Consider the following 5590-nt stretch of genomic DNA (forward strand, 5'->3'; position numbering starts at 1 on the left):
AAAAAAAGGACTAACCATCATACTAGGCAAACTTTCTCATTGAGACTAAAACCACGCAGACAGGTGTCTTCAAGGATGGGTGGGGTTAAAAACAACCAAACCAGCCAGTGTCCCACACTAATGTCTTCTCTTGCTCCTGATCCTTCTTCATTACACTCAGAAGTAATCACGTTTATCCCATCATCATTGGTCATAGAGAATAATGACACCTTCACCAGATGTTATTTTCATCAGCACATTATAAAAATACTTATGAGCAATATCTTATATTCAGGATGCTTTTCAGCTTGCCCAGATTAACCAATCTATGTTCAAATGAACATTATCTAGGACCCATTTTGACTAGTTTTAGCCTTGTAACTTTCTTCTTGTTGGTTGGTAACTAACCCCAACCACTGCTCTCCCCAAAGGCTTGATTAGTGTCTACTCTGCACTTCTCTCTGACCTACTTCATCCTGAAGGTGGACACAACTGCTTCCTGTAATCCCGACGGAAGCCAAAAGGCTGGAGCTTTTGAATCTTGGTGAGAACAGGCGGCAGTGCATTTAATCTGGGAGGCAGGGACTCTTGGCAGTCTTGACTCCTCCTGGGTGCCCTTCTTTTTAGGTTCTGGCAGCAGCTGTGTTACAAGGCCTACTAATCATCACTAAGTGGGAGGCATCCTTCTCCCCTCAATGAATGCGGTTATTTTTCCTTCCTTGGAGGACCCAGTCTCACAGCCCAAGACAGAGCAAAAGGTTCTTTCTTCAACTTGATTTACTTCTGACTTCCCTTGAATAAAGGTAGCTCTCCTCCCCAGACTATGGTCATGGTAGCACATGCCTTTCTTCCCTTCTCCATGATGTTGCCCTTTCCCTTACAAAAGACTTCAGAATCTGTTGGGAACTAAAAAGGGGGGCCCTGGGGAAGAGGGAGAAGGGGAGACCCACACCCTGCCAGAGTTCCACTTATACTCTGGTCGGTCGGGTGTGGGAGAGCTGCCATACACTTTCCACTCATCTCCTGATGGGCAACTAAGCCTCTGACCCGCTCTTCGGGGGTTGGCTAAGGGGCAGTCCTACCTGGGAGCCCCGGAGCTACTTTGTTAAATCCACCGGGGTTATGGGAGAGAGGGATGAGGGAAGAGGCTCCCAACACCAACGAGAGTGAGTGCAACGGATCTTGAGCAGAGACTGTCTATGGTTTTAGAGTTTTGTTATAGAAAGGCAGGGGGAAAGAGAGAGAGAGAGAGAGAGAGAGAGAGAGAGAGAGAGAGAGAGAGAGAGAAGAGAGGAAAGGCTAGAGAGAAAGTAAGAGGGAGAGAGGAGAGGAGAGAGGAGAGGAGAAGACAGAGGAGAGAGCGGGTGAGAGTGAGGGGTAAGAAGTAAGAGAAGAGCAGTGAGAGAGTAAGAGAGCGAGGTGGGGCTGAACAGCCCTTTTTATGGTCTTTATTGTTGCTAGGTAACTGGGGAGGAGTTTAGCCTCAAGGTCAGAAGCTTGGGCCATTGCCTATGTGACTTCTAGCCATGCTTCTCTTATGGGGGTTGTGGGGGGCAGTAACCTAGGCAGGAGCCAGAGTTCCAGGAGCATAAGGGAACGCCTACCATGTCATATTGGTGAATAATCACCCTTCGGGGTTCAGACCTCAGCTCGACTGGAGACCAGCCTATCTGTGCATAGCCCAATTCCCCACAAGAATATACTGGTTTCATATCATATATTTCTCAAGTATGGGCAAGATGCTGCTCGTGTCTTATTCTTATTTTTCCATAGTTAGATCAATGTTGGATTTAGCAGTTCCAGTCCTGTAATATGTGGGTACTTCCTACACGTACGTGGAACTATCATGTCCAAATATGTTTTAAACAAGAAAATTCTATATGCAGAAATATGGGTACCATTAAAATGGGTTCCACAAAATGGGTCCCAAAGAAATAGGTCCCACACCCAACACACACTTCTGAGAAAGACGGGTTCCTACTCCTGGCCTGATCCTTCCACCCTTGGCCTTTCAAGGCACTAGGGCTTGCTTTATAGTTGCATGTCTCTGACGAGGGCTTGTGAAGTGTGCAGAATCCAAGCTTTTCCTCCTATCATTCTCGAGGAACATTTTTCCCAAACCAACCTTAGAACAGTTCTGGGATTCAAATAAACATGAGAAATATTTCATCACCTCAAATTGAAAAATTTCATCACCTCAAGGTCTTCAAATTACCTTTCACATTGCACATCTCCTGGAGAGGGATAGCCCAATGCTTTGCTCATACCATTGGACTCCACTGATGAAGATTTATTCATCTAGAATGCTAGTTAAAACTGAATGGAGGAAACGAGGCCCCTTCACATTCTTTAGTTAAGAATGCACAGTTTACATTCCAAAAGATAGCAATGATTACTAGAATTATGCTTTATTAAAATTGTATTTCTGGCCCAATGGCCCAAGGGAACAGAGAAAAGTCCCAGGAATCCTGTGACCTGGCATGTTTTGTAACCCGAGACCATCTGTTGTGTTCCAGATGGTTTTTGTCCATTGCATCCATATGCTGTATCATCATACTCTCCACCTCCCTATCTTCTTCCCCAGTCCTCCCTCTTCCTTCATCTTAAAGGTTTAGGCATGGTGCCTCGGATTCTGTACTTATCCATGTGAGGAGTCCTCCCTTTTGCCCATCACTTTAAAATTCTCCATTGCTTCAAAACTAGTTTTTTTTTTTTCCTCCAGAAAATTGGTTAGGGATAGACAACTGTGCTACTATTCAACAGGCATAACAAGGAGTTTTTGAATTTTTAAAATTGATTAAATTTGTCCTTTGACAATTTCATACACACGATTTGTTGACGGCAAAAAGTGTATAATGTCTAGTTTCTGGCAAAAAGCACTCACAGGAATTTGTTAATAGTTAAATGGTCCATTCATGCGAAAGATTAAAAATATAGACATCGTCATATTATAAATGACAATACTCTCTTTGCTGCCAGACTGTCACCATCGTGGGTGGCATGCATGCTCTCAGAAATGGCCTGTCTAAGTTGGAGTTCCCCTACCTCAGTAGCATCCCCACCTGGCTGAAGTTGATGTGGAAAGAGGCAAAGGAGCAGATTTACAAACCGGCCAAGAAAAGCCTGGCTCCCTCTCAAGAGGCACAGCTCCGTTTTGTGACTAGTAATAAAAATCTTGAGAATCCTTAAGTCCAAAGGCTTTGCCCTTGAGCTCCCTGAGGTTCTCTGCCATTTGATTAGTAAAGCAGTTGCCATCTGCAAGCACCTTGAAAGGAACAGAAAGGATAAAAATGCTAACTTCCTCTACATTCTGATAGAGAGAGCAGAATTCACTGACTGGCTTATAGGACTAAGTGGGTCCTCCCACCCAGTTGGAAATATGAGTCATCCATGGCTTCTCTTCTAGTGGCATACACTCTCTTGTGTACATGAGCACTTAAGTCACTGTAAATAGATAAGAAATGCTAATACGTAATAAAACCTGCTGCAACACATCCTCGATTATTCGCACCTTTGGATGGTGACTCTGTGCTGTCATTCTTTGTGATGAACAAGAGGCTTGTCACACAGTAACTCTGTCTCAAGTGGTATTCCTAATTACAGATACCTTGAAGACCTGTGAAGAAACTGTCTTCAAGACCTGTGAATCAAGGAGCAATAAAAGAATGTGCTAGTCTAGTCAAGGTGTTGGTGTGGGACAATTTACTCTAGAGCGTGGGCTTCTAAGATGAGCTCACACCCACCCACAAGGGTTTTATCTCAAGATGTAAGGAAACAGGATGCCTTCCAGAAAAGCAGAAGGAGATGCACTTGTGTCTAGAGATCATGATGGGCACAAATTAAAGCGAAGTAGATAAGACACCAATCAGATTATTGATGGTTCCTGTGACAGTGTTGTAGAGTCCCAGCTCTGGTGGAAGACTAAGGAGGGAGGTTGTGGGGAAAGGCATGTGTTATGCATATACATATATGGTTATTCATACATACATGCATGCATACATGTATCTATGTATGGTTTTTGTGGTTTAATTAACAAAACATGTTAATGAAGAAATAATATGATTCAGACTGTGTTTTATTTGTTTATTATTTCCTCAGTGGTTTTGTTTCCTGAACCTGGAGTAATGGGGACCCAAGGAGCAGCAAGTAGAGCCTGGATTGTTGGAAGGAAACAGGAAGAGGCAGGAGAGAGAGAATAGAGTGAGTGGTCTGGATGGAGTGGTGCCAGTGTAAATTTCCTGTTGCCAAGAATAGAGCATACAACATACTTAGCATTCTTAGTATTAGTAGTGGCAATTCTGTGTGTGCATGTGCACATGCGCATCTGTGTTTCTTTAATAGAGCACATTAACACACTGCAATAAAGAAATTTTCTTACACTCTTCAGATCTGTTTGGGACTAAGTCATACCAGAAGACTTAGTGCAAAAATTTTGCCATTTGAAAACCTCGTTTCTTCTCACACAACTGTAAAGTCTCTCCACACTTTGCAGGGACGCACTGGTGGCAAGGGGACAGTGAAAAGAATATGTGACCACTCAATTTGTTAGAACGCTTCTGGTTCCCAGTAACAACAGCAGCAAAATTCTGACAAGTGGTGATTTATCTCGCTGGGAACTTGCTTTTTTCCAATAACTGGAACCCTGGCTCTGAATGTTTGTTTAGCAAGGACAATGTGTACACGCAGCCTTTCCTTCACAGTATCAACACAGCTCTGCACCACCAGCCGTCACACCTACACAGACAGCAGCTCCAGGCTTTGTTTGTGATTCTTGCTTCTAGTACGTGCTCACATGTACACTCAGTCACACTTGAAGTATGATCTGCATGCCTGCTCTGTGCCAGATTCTAAACTCGGCACTGGAGGTAGACAGATGCTGAAGATAAATAGCAGAGAAAGGGACACCAGGTGTTCCTGCTTTTCTTAGGAAAGGAAAGCCAACCTAGGAGTCTTCCCTCTCATGAAGAAGCAGGGTTGCATGTTTCTTTGTAGTTTAGTAACTAAACGGTAATCAGAGGATTTCAAGTTCAGTCCAGTCTTGGAACTTGTTGATGCTAGCTCTGGGCTGCTCTTAGAGAACGCATGGCACCCATCCTTCCTGGACGGTAGATGCAATAGCTGCCTCTGGCACGTATTTATCTACCTAATAACAACATATATCACCAGGCATGGCGGTGCACATCGTTAATCCTAGTACTCAAAAGACAGAGGCCAGAAGAGCTTTGTGAGTTCAAGACCAACCTGATCTACATAGTGATTTATGGGACAGCCAGGGCTACATAGACCCCCATCTCAGGAAACAAACAAACAAAAAACCATATATGAAACACCTTTTAGTCAGTATAAATTGGACATTGGGAAAAACATAAAGGCAAGGAATCTCCCATCTTCTGAAAAATAAAAACAATACAACTATGTAATGTTAATATAATGCAATAAGAGATTAGGTGACCCTCGGGACAGAGTGGGGAATTAAAGTAGAGAATAAGGGATGGACCTGGATGAAAAAGATTTCCTAGAAAGGAAATGTCACATGGGGCCTGCGGGCAAAGTGGGAACCACAGAGCATGGTCAACTCGAAGGTGGCAGAGGACCCAGGAGGCTCTGAGCT

General features: G+C 43.7%; 1 pseudogene; it reads left to right on the forward strand.

Moving 5' to 3' along the window:
* Positions 1–3411, forward strand: part of LOC110317899 — a 17515-nt pseudogene extending 14104 nt beyond the window's left edge.
* The last annotated feature ends 2179 nt before the right edge of the window (positions 3412–5590 follow it).

The sequence above is a fragment of the Mus pahari genome, chromosome 3 (genome assembly GCF_900095145.1).
Source record: "Mus pahari chromosome 3, PAHARI_EIJ_v1.1, whole genome shotgun sequence".
Lineage (NCBI taxonomy): Eukaryota > Metazoa > Chordata > Mammalia > Rodentia > Muridae > Mus > Mus pahari.